The sequence below is a fragment of the Gossypium hirsutum genome, chromosome A12, assembly GCF_007990345.1.
Source record: "Gossypium hirsutum isolate 1008001.06 chromosome A12, Gossypium_hirsutum_v2.1, whole genome shotgun sequence".
NCBI lineage: Eukaryota > Viridiplantae > Streptophyta > Magnoliopsida > Malvales > Malvaceae > Gossypium > Gossypium hirsutum.
The window spans coordinates 60335740-60352447 of NC_053435.1; the positions used below are offsets into that span (position 1 = coordinate 60335740).

General features: G+C 34.8%; 2 long non-coding RNA genes across 2 annotated transcripts; both read right to left on the reverse strand.

Annotated features, from left to right (window-relative positions):
* Positions 1-5240: 5240 nt before the first annotated feature.
* On the reverse strand, positions 5241-6671 carry LOC107962934 (uncharacterized). The gene is made up of 2 exons (XR_001701827.2): positions 5881-6671; positions 5241-5557 (listed from the first exon to the last, which is right to left on the reverse strand). It is a non-coding gene; the product is annotated as an uncharacterized lncRNA (long non-coding RNA).
* Positions 6672-14655: 7984 nt separating this feature from the next.
* LOC107963592 (uncharacterized) lies at positions 14656-15682 on the reverse strand. Its single transcript, XR_001701986.2, has 2 exons — positions 15270-15682; positions 14656-14944 (listed from the first exon to the last, which is right to left on the reverse strand). It is a non-coding gene; the product is annotated as an uncharacterized lncRNA (long non-coding RNA).
* Positions 15683-16708: the final 1026 nt, after the last annotated feature.

Below are 16708 nucleotides of genomic sequence, written 5' to 3' on the forward strand. Positions count from 1 at the left end.
CATCCTCAAGAGCTTTAAAAGTAGGTACCATATTTTGAATTAAAATGGCATGTACATAGGTACACTAAATGTGGTTGATCTAAGTTGAAAATAATATGTTTAAATGTTTAAATTAAACGGTATCCAGCCATAATCGTTCTGGCACCAAATGTAATAGTCTTATACCAGATCCGTACATTTGGATCGAGTATAGTGGTGTTACACATACACAGTAGAAACTGTTGTGATAGAGACAATATAAATTGCATATTTGCAATTTAGAGCTTTAACAAGTTGAAGTAGAAAATAGTATCATATGAATCTTACCTTCAAGTCTTCTCTCAAACATAATTGATTAGAAAACCAAAGAAAAATAGAGCAATACCGCTAAAGAATCAACCAGACTTACAATAGTTTTGTCTATTGTTATAATTAGCCAGCCTTTCTATATGATAAGTATCGCATCTGAACATGAACAATTACATATGTCTCTAAGAATAACAGAACATATAGAAAAACCAGAGGAGATCGCTGTAAAATACTCGATTATAACATCTGTATTCAGATATCTTTGCAACTTCATCTGTAACGCCCCAATTTTCGGGAATTCTGTGAATGATTGGTAAAATTTAAAATTTTGTGTTCTGTCTGCTTGATGAAGGTTTAATTATGATAGGGGGCCTCTAGAAGGCCCAAGCTTAGGTTAAAATCCAGTAATTTTAGGTGATTTTAATCCATAGGGAAAAAGGGGTTCTGGTTAACTGGGCTTTTAAGTATTAACTGGGTAAAAGAGGACACAAGGAAGCCTATGGTAAGTTGGCATGTGACGCCACTTAGGGGCTTTAGAGGTGGCGTGTGGATGACCAAGGAGGGCTAAGGTTCAAGTCACAAGGTAAGCAAATTTATGATATTAATTTTTATGTACAGAAAAGGTAAGCAGTGGAACTGAAGTGAAAGTCTGTCTGGAGAAGATTTAGGAGCTGATAAGGGAGAGGATTTAGGAGCTGATCAGGGAGAGGATTTAGGAGCTGATTAGGGTGAACTGTGTTGGCCGAATGGTGGACTCTTGAAGAGCAAGAGTTGGCCAGCCAAGGGATGCTTAAGGGGGGCAAATTTCGGCTAGGGTTAGTGCCAGTATAAATTCGGCATTAGTGGTAAGTGGTGTCGTTTCCTGACTATTCTCCTCTTCTTTTCTTTTTCTCTTCTCTCCATCCACTTATTCTTTTCTTCTTCTTTTCCCCATAGCTAAATCCTTCAGCCACCCTACTCTATACCACCTTCCTTCCATTATTTTTAAGACTATAGCCGATTGCCTCAAATCCCGAAATCCTGAAAACTTGACTCCTTTTGTACCAATTTTTCCCTAGCCAAATCTCTTATTTCTCTCATCATCTTTGGCCGATTCTCTCAACCTCTAAACCCCAGGTTTCTGTCAACAATACCACAAGTAAAAACCCTCATATTTTATCTTTCTCTACACTTTTGCAAAAAGCCGAAACTCCCACACTATCCTAGGGACATAGCCGAATACTAAGATCACTGAAGGCTCGACTTTTGTTATCGTTTGAGGGCTTAGAACTGCATCAGAATCAAGTAGGAACTAAGGGGGAACGTTGACTGAAAGAATCAGTGGTAAGTCTTTCCAACTTAGTCTATCTTTCATATTTTAAGAAAAGCCGGAATCCCTAAAAGGTTAGGGAGGTTGTCATTTTTTGGACTTGTAGCCCTAAGGGGTTGTGATAATAGTATTATTTGGTAATAGTGTGTTTAAGAGGCTGTTGATCAAGGGCTTGGACAAGTGGAGCGAACGGATCTGGATCGAGACGATATTTTCGGCAAAGGTAGGAACGCTAAGGCCTAAGGTGTTGTTGGCCGAATATGGTAAGAAGTTAATATGTAGTTCGTTTCAGTAGTAAGATTAATGTGGTAGTATTATAATTGTAGGCAGTTCATGCGTGGGTCTCCTCAGCAAATCGTCATAAAACAGGTGTGTAACTGACACCCTCTCATAGACTAGATCGGCAAAAGCCGAAAAGCCGAAATACCGGAAAGTTGGTATTTTGGGAATTTGCGAGTGTGTGAATGCTCGTAAGATAGTTGGGTTTGTATGTTTGGTATTCTGAAGGTAATAAACTGCAGTACGTGCGATTTCGTGCATTTTGATAACTTGGGCTTAATGGGCCAAAAATCGGGTTCATGGGCCAACGGGCTCAATTTGGTAAGTATGCGCGGTAAGTATTCTGATAGTACGTAAATGGATAGGATATGCATGAAAACCCTAAAAGTAGCTAAATTACTACAATACCCTTATGTATGGAAAATTACCATGATACCCCTAGGTGTAAATGACCAATATGCCCCTAGGGATAATTTTGTCTGAAAAGCATGTTGATTTAAATCTGTATGATGTATGCCATGAATGAATATTTGTTGCATGGGGACATGGGTTATATTATGAAGGAAGCGTCCTGGTGGCTATGCCATAATCATCTGATCTGGTGGCTCTACCACATATATCTGTTCTGGTGGTTCTGCCACGGTTATCTGTATCTGGTGACTCTGTCACATTATCTGTTCTGGCAGCCATGCTGCATAATTCTGTTGCGTGTAGCGGTTGGGTGGGTCGAGTAGTCTCCCCACATGGTGAAAGGTTGGTAAGGGGGTGTATGTGGTTGGTTATGTGTTGGGTTTTGCATATACATGAAATATCTGATATGATCTGTTATGGGCCTATGGGCTTAATTCTGTATTCTGTTCTGGGCTAAGGCCAATTAATTATGTTACTGTGGTTTGAACTGATATGGGCTATGGTTGGGTTAATTTTACACACTGAGTTTCCGCAAACTCATCCCCTATTTTCATCCATGCAGGTAATCCCCAACCGTAGTGGGCTTGGAGCCACGAGGGATTCGGAGTGGCCACTCGTTCTGCAATATGGATTTCTTCTGGTGATTTGGACTTCAATTTTCTTTACTTTAATGATTTGGGTTTTTTTATATAATAAGCCCGCTTATGATTATTTTTTTGGGTCTTGATTTGTAACTTATCATGATGATCTTAAATTATATTAACTATCAAAATGGGCTAGATCTAGGGTTCGTTTTCCAAAAACATAAACTGATTTCAAAGTAACATGATTACAAACAAGGCTTCTGCTATGATAACGTTTTCCAAATTTAAATATGTTTTATTCTAAAATAGACATAATTAGAATGGTAACCTAAAAATATACGCGATGTTAGAGTGTGGCAATGGCGGTGTGCATGTCTAGGATTGGATCCGAAAGAGCTTGGTACTTAAGCAGTCCGATGGACTCACCTCCTCTTTTTCGGTTTCCTACCTGGTGCACAGCTTCCATTCACTTTAACCCTTAATGAATTAATCCTTTGAACATCAAGTACGATTTTCTGGACTTAGAATGAAAAAATGTTTTAACGTTTTGATGTGGCACGTCGGATCCGGTCATAACGTCTAGGCTGGGTTTGGGGTGTTACATCATCACTATTCCATTGACTACTAAAGTCATCAATAATCTCACATTATTCAGTTCACTAAAGGAACCAATTCAGAAGAAATTTCTGGTTAATCTGTTCTGTATATACCATACCTGAATAAGTCAATTCCTCATGAATAACTTCTTCCTTAACAGTGACATTACGTATCCCAAATAATCTTCAGAATAATTTGATATCTCTTCTAAAACCGTCTTTACTTGCTAACCCATTCTCAGTTCTGACCACATTATTAATCATTTAACCACTGACTCTTTAGTTTCACACTTGTGAACTTAATCAATATAAATCTTGTGAATTTCATTGTATAAGACTGTATTGGTGAGGTGGTGGAGGTTGTAAAGCCTCAAATTTTGACTTTCATATATACACACATATAACATGACATTTATCGTAAACATGTTTATTACAAACACTTATTCATACTTTATGAGACTCTACTCATCATAAGCAAATTTTTTAATCAGATACTTGAGTATCGCTTTCAACATTGTCGGAATTAGCTCAGTTGGAAAGCATCTCTATCTATTAGTAAAAAAATTCTCAACAGAGTTGGGAAATATCACACTATCACAAGTTATATAATGGCATGTATTTCTAGATTTCACATATGCTATGTTCAGCCCGAGAATCGACTAAACCGTAGCTTTGATACCAATAAATGTAACACCCCTAACTCGTATCCGCTGCCAGAACAGGGTTACGAAGCATTACCGAAATATACAGATCAAGTAAACATATATTTTATTTTATACAGTATTCATGTTAGAAATCAAACATAAAGTTCCTTATATGAACCCTCAAGGTCCAAAACATGCATTAGAAATGAGTCGAAACTAAACCAGGTACTTAGAGAATTTTTCAAAAAATATCAAAATTTTGCTTTGGTCAAAGGACACACGCCCGTCTAGTCAGGCCATGTGGCTCACACGGCCAAGGGACACACCCGTGTCTTAAGCCGTGTAACTCTCAGACTTGGGTCACATGGCCAAGACACAAGCTCGTGTGCTAGGCCGTGTGTAAATACCTGGTCATTCTGTTTTGAAATTTTAAAGATCCAAGGGACACACGGCCGATCACATGCCCATGTGCTGTCACACACGGTTGAGACACACGCCCGTGTCTCTGCCCGTGTGGACGAAAATAGGCTATTTTCGAAGCCATATTTCTCACCCCATTTTGTCATCCTCCTACACCAACACTTTAACACATTCACAAGCTATTATAGGTCATTTAACAAGTATAAACACTTACTTACTTAAATTACCAAGTTAACATATATGCATATCTTATCAAATATGCTAACTTAATTCAATCATCAATATGCCAATATAATTTCTATCAATCAACCATTTCAAACACAATCCATCACAAGCCATTCCAATGGCTAGTTACAATTAAAGCATTTATATGCCAATATTGACCAATTAACCTATACATGCCATTATGACCATAATTGATTTGCCATATATATATATATACACCAAAATGGGCTGATGGATAGTGTGAGTGATCTCCATCAAGCTTCCAATCCAACGAGCCTCTGAATTACTATAGAACAAGGGAAAATAAAACAAAGTAAGCATGAAATGCTTAGTAAGTTCGTATAACATGGTAATTAACTTACCACTCATTTAAATTCAATATAAACATACAAGGCACATTCAACCAACTTGATCACGAGCCCTAACACATATCCTCATCACCCTTGTTAGTCATATATTTCATATAAATATCAAGAAACATGTATGGGCTCAATAGTAATTAGATTTCCATGTACATATACTTTCCACATCATGTGTTTATATAACATATACAAATCATATCCTTGTTGTAAGACCCAATTTGTACTCGGGCCTATACCAAAACTAAAACCAAAAATAAAATATAACAACAAAAATAAATCCAATGTCCCTTTTACAAACATTGAGATCCAATACCCATTATAAGCCCTAAAACGCGAGGCCCAATACCACCAAAATTCTCAACAGCACTAGGAGTTTCTGGAACATGCCAGACCTGCATGGCCTTCTCCACCGTACAGTAGTCCCGTGCTCCCATAGAACCTGCGAGAACAAAAAGAAAAACAGAAATGCCAGCTAAAAATATGATTTTCATTTTTTTCCTTTTTATTTATTTTGCAAATTTGGCTATAAAAGCCATGGATGTACTGTAAATTGAAGATTACGCACAATATACGTTTACATTCGCACACTAAATAGCAGAAAAAGTGTTTCAAAAGCAAATTGGTAAAGGTGATCTTTCAGTTTCCTATTTGCTTTATTTTTTTTTTCTTTTTTTTGCTTTCGTTGAATCATTTCAATTTCCTTTTCAATCTTTTATTATTATATTTGAAAATAAAAAGGAATGCAAAAGGAAGGGGTCTCACTTTGCAATTTCGCCATGGATACTTCTTTGCTTCGTTGAAATCGAAGTCAGAGGAGAGATCTTGAAGCTGTAAATTGATTTCATGGCTCCAATAATTATATTGTCAGTGGCAGCATGCTAAATGAAGCCCTAAGGGAATGGGCTGAAAGCATACTTAGGTTTAAAAGGAAAGTTTGCTGCGTTTTAGAAGAAAAACAATTGAAAAAGGACGGTATAACAGTAGTTTTCAAAAATGGCACTGTTTAAAAAAGTGAAGGTCCGCGCATTAGCCCGATTTAAGGAGTCAGATCTACGCCCTTTTTGTTTGAATGGGTAAATTTGCGCTAGATCCCTCCTTTCGCGTGACGTCCCCAATTGAGTCCTATTTGTCATCTTTGTCTTTTTAATATTGGCCCTATGATTTGCGCGTTTTTTTATTTTGGTCCACGATTCAGCGAAGTATTCTGAGTTCGGTATATTTCCGATTTTAGTCCTCGCAAATTTGTGCGCATGGCATATTGATCCGATTTTTCAATTATTTTATTTGTAAATGGTTCTTCTTGTGCTAAATTTGTTGTAATTAAGTCTTATTTTTATTTTACTGCACTTGCAATTTTTTTTTTATACTTACTCATTGGCTGTGATGTTTTATGTTGTTTTGATAGCTGAGTTTTGTAATTTTTTTTATTTATTCTATTATTTTAACAATTGGCGTACTATTTGAAGTAAAATTCATTATGGTTTATGTATGTTATTAATTCTATGTTTTTCCACATATCTTAATGTTTATATTCTTTTTGAGAATTTCATTTATTTTGTATATCATTTAAGTTGTTATTAAACGTATATTTAATACTTACATGCATTATAGAAGTCATATTGTTTTTATTCATGTAGTTTTTAATAGATTTGAATGTAATTATGTTCTTAAGATTTATTACATATAATTTTTGATCAAATCTAGTCAATCTTATAATTCATTTTTTATTCAATATTATTTTGGACATACAATTATCTTTAAAATTTCTTCATATGTACATTACCCATGTTAAATTATTTTTACCATAGTATATGTTATTATTTTCATATAACTTTATGTAAATATTTTTTTAATGTATATATTATCCTTTAAAGTCATTTATATGTATAATATATTTTGTCTAGACCATATTTCTTTATCATAGGATTTATATATTGTATACATTATTTTATTATCCTTATGTATGTACTATCTATATGTTCCATCACTCTAACTCAATTTGTTACATGTAAAATTATATATTATTTGTTTCCAAATGCCCTTTTATAAATATAATCTTAATAATATATATCACTAAATTTACGTGTAGATATAGTTTTACATTTTGTATATAACCTTGTTTTTTTAGAAACTTTTGTTACCTATATAGCTTCTATATTTACTTTGTTTCTTTCTTACATTTTTTACAAACAATTATATCTAATTTTACTTGTATATACATGTTTCATAAATTTATTATACTATTTTATATCATGCATTGACATTCCTTCATATTTAATACATTATTTAAGTTATCATGTTAATTATCAATTTTTGAATGAATTTGTGTTTTAAGTATTTCATATATAATTTGATTTGAACTTTGTATTTTTATCATAATTATTTTCAATAAACATGTTTTTAAGCAAATTTCTAAATTTCTATTATTCAAAAATTCTGAAATAAGGCAATACCTAATATTTGGGATTTTGGAAAATCGTGCTCAATCGTACTGGGTATGACTTTTCCGAAGAACCAAATATTTTGATAACCTTTTATAATTTTAATGTATGGTTTTTTTTCAAAAGTCGAAAATCGACCACATCTTAAAGGTATAGGGGATCGTATCCAATCATACTGGGTATGAAACCGCATATCTTTGAAACGAGAGATTTTTAACCGCTAATTTGAGCTATTCAAACATTTTTAAAAAGAATCATATGTCAGAAAATCTTTTCTTTAAAAAACTTTTGATATAAGGACAACATCGAATCAATTTGGTACCAATTTCTGGGAGTAATGAGGGTGCTAACCCTTCTCATGCGTAACCGACTTCCGAACCCACTTTTTGATTTTTCATGAATAAAGCATTTTAGTAGGTGGCCCAATCACACCTAAATCAAGAGATTGGTGGTGACTCCACACTCGGTTTTTAAAAGTCAATCCCCATTGCTTTCAAAATAAAAAAAATGTTTCGACAGCTTGGCGACTCCATTGGGACTGAATAAAGAGAGTCAGGCCATAAAATTGATTATTTGCTGTCTTTTTGTCAAAGAATTGAAAATTTGTTGTGAAAATCACGATTCTTTTAATTGCATTTGTTTGCATGATTGTTGTGGTTCGAGTATTGTAGAATAATATGACATTGCATTGCATGACCACTATGGTTATACCTGTTAAGTGGGAGTAAGAAACTATGCTTTCGTAAGGTTTTCACCTCCGTATGGGCTAGTGGATTGCTTCCGGGATACATCCATACCTATGGTTTTGTGAGATTTTCATCTCCGCATGGTCATAGGGAAATGTATTCCCCCGAACCGAACTCGATCCGTATGGGCTTATAATGGGTGAGGATTGAGGAATCTACTGGTTCGGATACCTTTACTCTAGAACCGAGCTATATATAGCGAACCTTAAGAGTTCACCTTAGGTAGAACCTTGCCCAAATTTAGTGGTCACCTGAATATGTACTTTATTTGATATTTATCTCACTTATACTAACGTGTTTTGTTTTTGTCTTGTTTATAATTGCATTGCATTACATCATCATAGAAAGGATGTGTTGATTTATATTTGATAGCTAAATAAAACAGTTTGTCATAAGAAAACAAATTTCCTGATAAAGTGGATTATAATATGGTTGTCTGAATTGACGGAAGAAGGCTGATAGTTTGTGGAGAAAAATAAGTCTTTACCTGAAGATTCAAGCCGATAAAGATTGTTTGAGAGCCGTCACATCTCAATTTTCTTAACGGAGCCGTCACATCTCGATTTTCTTAACGGAGCTAATCAACGTTGTGAGGATAATGAGTTGTGGCCTGGATCAAGCAAAGAAGAGCTAGTGGAGGCATTTATTAGAGGCTTGAGATATTTGGATTTCTTGAAGAAAAGGGATCAGTGTCCTCGCTTGGAATATGAAAGCAAGGCTGTATATGTAGTCCGTTTTATGTAAAGGAATTTGTTTTCTAGAAAAGTTGTTCTAATGGAATTAAATTCAAAATCAACACCTCTCTTTCTTTTGCATTCATCCCATGCATTTGCATTGCATTGCATCATTTCATCATTTACATTAAATTTTCATAAAAGGGATCCCTAATTAGTTGAAATCATTTCAGTTAATCTGGGGACCAATAAAAACTTACTAACCAAGCGTCGTTATGGTACCCGTGCTAAGATAAAAGATATGGATGAAACATTGGAAAGACTTGAACAACTTCAAAGAGAGATGCAAGACCAGTTACAAATATAGATGCAAGAACAACTAGCGAAGATTAGGCAGGATATGAGAGATTTGGTGCTAGAGTCTCAAAGGAATATGTTGAACCAGTTGTCTCAATTGCTGACAAAGGGGCTTAAAGAAAGGAAAAGTTCCATGATCAATACTGGGAAGGACAATAAGGAGCCTCTCTACCCTCCAAGTTTCACCCCGACAAATGTTCAGACAGGTCCGCAAGGTGTACCTATTATCAGAACTCAGCAATATCAGGCTGGTAACTCGGTATTGGTAGATTACCCGATAGGTTCAGGTTCCAATCCAGGGGGCAACCCCACTAATCTTGAAATTCTTGATCTATATAAAATGGAAAAAGTAAAGAGGGAATTGCCAAGACAACTTGAGGATCGGTATAGGTGGTTGGAAGAAAAATTGAAAGTAATGGAGAATGTTGACTCCTGTGGGATTGACGTTAAGGATCTAAGTTTGGTTCCCGATCTAGTACTCCCGCCAAAATTTAAAACTCCAGAGTTTGAAAAGTACAATGAGACTAGTTGTCCTGAAGTTCACATCACAATGTTCTGTCGAAAGATGACAGGGTATGTTAATAACGACCAATTATTAATCCATTGCTTCCAGGACAGTCTAATCGAGTCAGCAGCTAAATGGTACAATCAATTGAGTCGTGTTAAAATCCATTCATGGAAGGACTTAGCACAGGATTTTTTGAAGCAGTATAGCCATGTAACAGACATGGTACCTGACAGAATTACCATGCAGAATATGGAAAAGAAGCAAAAGGAGAGCTTCAGGCAATATGCCCAAAGATGGAGGGAGGTAGCAACACAAGTCCAGCCGCCTCTTTTAGAAAAGGAGACTACGATGCTTTTCGTCAATACTCTGAAAACCCCGTTCATTGACTATATATTGGGAAGCGCTACTTTGAGCTTTTCAGATATAGTAATGTCTGGTGAGATGATTGAAGATGCGATAAGAAATGGGAAAATAGATATGGGAGAAAATGCCAAAAGGTCAACCCTGGGAAACAAGGAAAATAAAGTGAACATCGTGAGCATGCGTTCCAAATTGGTTGACATAGGCCAGCCAAGGGTTGTAACCGCTAGTTATCAAAGAGAATTTGAATGACATATCCAAAGAGAAGTCCAGGGAATAAAAGTTTCCAAACTCTTATGTACTTGGGGGTGTTTTAAGCAACAGGACTGTGGAAGAGATCCTTGTATTTTTAGAGCTAATCTAGAGTAATGTTCAAAACGCGCTTGTTGCTTTTAGCCTAGGGGAAATAAGAATCCTTTTGTGAAATAGGCTTGTGTCCAAAATTTTTATTTCAATAAAATGCATTCTTTTTGAGTAAATATTCTTTCATTCTTTATATATTCTTTTGTTCTTTAGACTATTTTTGTTTAAAAAGATGCTTTCATCCTTCATTCATTATTATACCATACAAATAACTATCCTTGGAATTTGCCTTTGTACCTACTATAGGTCCCCAGATATCAATGACATGAGCAACGCTGTAACTGACTCCCTTTTGAAGTGAGATAGGTGTTGAAGCGGATCTCAAGACTTTGAAGATGACAAAGATTGTGACTTATTTCCTGATTTGTTAAGGACGGTAGAATAAGATGAAAAAAATAGATCCTACTTTACGAAGGGTCAATGGACATGTGAACAAGGGGCAAAGATTGAAACCTGAGTTACCACAAGGACAAAATAATTTGTCTTTGAGTTACTTTAAGAAATTCAAAGATGTTTTCACATGATCATGTCGAGATATATTTGAGATATTAAGATCTTTGGATGATACAAAATGTTTATACAGTGCCACAAAGGCACATGTTAGAGGTTTCATGATAGCCACGCTAATCATAAGGTTTGGGTATTGTTGAGCCACCATGGAAGGGGATTGCATTGGTTAAAGCCACATTCATTTCTTCACAGATTTTCTCTATATGGGGCAAGGATGCTATCAAGCTGTTCTCATCGATTCATCTTAGCAATCATTGATTACTTCACGAAGAGGGTGAAGTTATCTTTATATGTCAATATTACAAGACTGATAGTCATCAAATTCCAAAAAAAAAAGAGAAAAAAGGTTGCTGAAAAGTAATGTCAGAAAGGATCACTTTCAAATACAACTGCATAATGTCAAAAGTTTGCAGTCTATTCAAAGATCAGACACTATATCGCAGTGCAGTAAAGGCATTCAAAAAGAAAAACAAAAGTTCAAAAATAGAAAAAAAGGAAAAGCAAATAATAGAATAAAATTCATATTGAAAAATGACTGAGTCTTGTAAGGATTGACATAAAGAAGTTATCATTTACCCTCTATGTTTATCAAACGTGAGCCAGAACCTTCACTGGGGCAACACATTGATTTATAGGACTGAAACAGTTTTTGAAAATGAGATTCCTTTTCTTCGAGTCTTGGCAGAATTAAAGTTGGATGAATTAGAATGGGTTCAATCCTGATATGATCAGTCAAATTTAAAGGATATCCGTCACAGTCAGATGATGCGGGTTTATGAAAGAAAAGTTTATCCTCAAGAATTCCATGAGGGGAGTTTGATATTGAAGAAGATCTTTCCTATACAAAAGGACTTCAAAGGAAGAAATATGCCAAACTAAAAGGGACCTTATGTAAAGAAGGCCTATTTTTGATTGAAAGGATTTTCCCAATTCGGGGAATTCAAAATGCAGTCAAAGTGTGTTCTATGGGAGAGGCCAAGGTGAAAACCCGCAAAGGGCGTCTTGAGACCTTGAAAAAAATCAAAATAAAAAAAGAGAAATAAAAAGAAAAAATCAAAAAAAAAGAAAGAAAGAATCAATCAAAGAAGTTGAAAAAAAAAGGAGAGGCCAGGACGAAAACCCGCAAAGGGCGCTTTGAGACCAAAGGGGATTTGAGTTGAAAACCCAAAAAGGGCGGCTTAGATTTGGATTAAAATGGGGCATACAATAGTCTTGCTATGCCTGAATTAGCAATGAAAGAAGACTGTTACATCTTGGGGCATTGACAAAGTACTCTGGATCCCATAAACGCAGATTGAGCTCAGAATGGTCCTCAAGAAGTTGGTACAGAGAAGCTCAAGCTGCGATACATGGGGCACCTAGCTTTCCATTTTTACCCATTTTTTGATTGTTATCTTTGATTACCTTGTTCTTTTCAGGTCACGTCCTAATACATTTCTTTCTTGGTTATATTTGCTTGTTTGTTTCAAGCTATTAATTCCTTTCTTGTTCATGGTTATGATCTTTTTCAAGCATTTCGGATTGAAATAACGATTTTTGGACTAATAATACTTTCATAAAGGAAGTTTCGCATATTGCTTTAGGGAGATTCTAAATAATATAGGAGCTTGAATCAGGACCATTGTTTAAAACTCACCAAGCTTAAGGGTTGGAAATATTTAAGCCTAAATTGAGATTATCTCCTTGGATTTTCTGTCAGAAATATTAATTGGTGTTATAATCCTAGCAAAGAATGAGCAATGAGATTGTTCTTAGAAAAAGAAAATGGTATTCTGTATTCATACAGATATCAGGCATATACATCTGTTCATTATACTTAGGGAATGGTGTAACAGATCAAATTTATTGAAGATCCTATACCTCTAAGTTATAGCAGGATGGATAGAAGAAATCAAATGATTATTCCCCTGAAGTTGCAGTGGGAAGTTCAAACTTTATGTCCCAGAAGTTACAGTGTAAGGGACTCTGGAATTACAGCGGGGCAAGCTTGCTGAGCAGAATGTGATTGTTTCTTTGGGTTTTTTGTCAAGAATACCAGCTGAACAAGATGACAGCATAATAAATCAGTGATAATGCTCTGGTGAACAATGAGCAATGATACCTTAAGCTTTTTTAAAAAAAAAGGAAAAAGAAAAAAGAAAAAAGAAAGATTATTTAAAAAAGATCATTTTCATTTTTACATTCATATATCATTCATAACACATTTAGTTAGGTGCATTTGATTCATTTCGATAATAGCATCCTAATTATTTGACATCAGCATTACATCTAGTTAGGAGCATTTGATTCATTTCGATCATAGCGGCCTAATTATTTGACATCAGCATCACATCTAGTTAGGAGCATTTGATTCATTTTGATCATAGCATCCTAATTATGTGTCATAAGCATCACGTCTAATTAGGAGTATTTGATTCATTTTGATCATAACATCCTAATTATTTGGCATAAGCATGATACATGAAACCGAGTCTACAGGACATGTCCAAGAGTATGGTGTAGTAATATCGGTGAAGTCAGATCTTATATCCTTGAAGTTGCAGCGGAATGGATCGAATATTACAAACCTTATCTCCCTGAAGTTGCAGTAGAGCAGGTTAAAATGTCAGTTGCAGTAAAGTAGATCATAACAAGTCTTATCTCCCTGAGGTTGCAGTGGAGTAGACTGAAGATTAAAGATCTTATCTCCCTGAAGTTGCAGTAGAGCAGATTGAAGATGGTGAATCTTATCTCCATGTATCGGCAATGGAGCAGATTTTACCACCAAGCCTTATCTATCTGACGTAGCAAGAGAGCAGGTTGAAGAATGAGTCTTATCTTCCTGAGGTAGCAAGGAAGTAGACTAAGAATTGAAGATTTTATCTCCCTGAAGTTGCAGCAGAGCAGATCTTCATAGATGATGAATCTTATCTCCATGTATCGACAATGGAGCAGATTTAAGCCCTAAGCCTTATCTCTCTAAGGTAGCAAGAGAGCAGGTTGAAGATTGAAGTCTTATCTTCTTGAGGTAACAAGGAAGCAGACTGAAGATTGAAGGTTGGAAGAGGCGAATCTTATCTTCATGTACCAGCAATAGAGCAGATTTAAGCCTCAAGGCCTTATCTCTCTGAGGTAGCAAAAGAGCAGGTTGAAGATTGAAGTCTTATCTTCCTGAAGTAGCAAGGAAGCAGACTGAAGATTGAAGATTGGAAAAGACAAATCTTATCTCCATGTACCGACAATGGAGCAGATTTAAGCCCCAAGCCTTATCTTCCTGAAGTAGCAAGGAAGCAGACTGAAGATTGAAGATTGGAAAAGGCAAATCTTATCTCCATGTACCGGCAATGGAGCAGATTTAAGCCCCAAGTGTTATCTTCCTGAGATAGCAAGAGAACAGGTTGGTGATTTTGGTCTTGTCTTCCTGAGGTAGCAAAGAAGTAGACTGAAGATTGAAGACCTATTTCCCTAAAACAGTTGCGGAGCAGATTGAGGATGACGAATCTTATCTCCATGTATCGGCAATGGAGTAGATTTAGGTCACCAGTCCTATTTCCCTAAAGTTATAGACAAGATTCAGCAAAACCGGGCAAAATTGGCCCTATTTAAAGTCTTTGCTCTATTCTCGTTACACGATAATGAGCAAAGAGGGGCAGTTGTAAGACCTAATTTGTGCCCGGGCCTACACCAAAACTAAAACCAAAAATAAAATAAAACAACAAAAATAAATCCAATGTCCCTTTTACAAACATTGAGATCCAATACCCATTATAAGCCCTAAAACCCGAGGCCCAATACACCCAAAATTCTCAACAGGACTAGGTGTTTTTGGAACATGCCAGACCTGCATGGCCTTCTCCACCGTACAGTAGTCCTGTGCTCCCATAGAACCTGCGAGAACAAAAAGAATAACAGAAATGCCAGCTAAAAATATGATTTTCATTTTTTTTCTTTTTATTTATTTTGCAAATTTGGCTATAAAAAGCCATGGATGTACTGTAAATTGAAGATTACGCACAATATACGCTTACATTCGCACACTAAATAGCAGAAAAAGTGTTTCAAACGCAAATTGGTAGAGGTGATCTTTCAGTTTCCTATTTGCTTTAATTTTTTTTTTCCTTTTTTTGCTTTCGTTGAATCATTTCAATCTCCTTTTCAATCTTTTATTATTATATTTGAAAATAAAAAGGAAAGCAAAAGGAAGGGGTCTCACTTGCAAATTTCGCTATGGATACTTCTTTGCTTCGTTGAAATCGAAGTCAGAGGAGAGATCTTGAAGCTGTAAATTGATTTCATGGCTCCAATAATTATATTGTCAGTGGCAGCATGCTAAATGAAGCCCTAAGGGAATGGGCTGATAGCATACTTAAGATTAAAAGGAAAGTTTGCTGCGTTTTAGAAGAAAAACAATTGAAAAAGGACGGTATAATAGCAGTTTTAAAAAATGGCACTGTTTAATAAAGTGAAGGTCGGCGCATTAGCCCGATTTAAGGAGTTGGATCTGCGCCCTTTTTGTTTGAATGGGTAAATTCGCGCTAGGTCCATTCTTTCGTGTGACGTCTCCAATTGAGTCTTATTTGTCATATTTGTCTTTTTAATTTTGGCCCTATGATTTGTGCCGTTTTTTATTTTGGTCCACGATTCAGCGAAGTATTCTGAGTTCAGTATATTTCCGATTTTAGTCCTCGCACATTTGTGCGCATGGCATATTGATCCGATTTTTCAATTATTTTATTTTTAAATGGTTCTTCTTGTGCTAAATTTGTTGTAATTAAGTCTTATTTTTATTTTACTGTGCTTGCAATTTTTTTAATACTTACTCATTGGCTGTGATGTTTTATGTTGTTTTGATAGCTGAGTTTTGTAATTTTTTTTTATTTATTCTGTTATTTTAACAATTAGCATACTATTTGAAGTAAAATTCATTATGGTTTATGTATGTTATTAATTCTATGTTTTTCCACATGTCTTAATGTTTATATTCTTTTTGAGAATTTCATTTATTTTGTATATCATTTAAGTTGTTATTAAATGTATATTTAATACTTACATGCATTATAGAAGTCATATTGTTTTTATTCATGTAGTTTTTAATAGATTTGAATGTAATTATGTTCTTAAGATTTATTACATATAATTTTTTATCAAATCTAGTCAATCTTATAATTCATTTTTTATTCAATATTATTTTGGACATACAATTATCTTTAAAATTTCTTCATATGTACATTACCCATGTTAAATTATTTTTACCATAGTATATGTTATTATTTTCATATAACTTTATGTAAATATTTTTTTTAATGTATATATTATCCTTTAAAGTCATTTATATGTATAATATATTTTGTCTAGACCATATTTCTTTATCATAGGATTTATATATTGTATACATTATTTTATTATCCTTATGTATGTACTATCTATATGTTCCATCACTCTAACTCAATTTGTTACATGTAAAATTATATATTATTTGTTTCCAAATGCCCTTTTATAAATATAATCTTAATAATATATATCACTAAATTTACGTGTAGATATAGTTTTACATTTTGTATATAACCTTGTTTTTTTAGAAACTTTTGTAACCTATATAGCTTCTATATTTACTTTGTTTCTTTCTTACATTTTTTACAAACAATTATATCT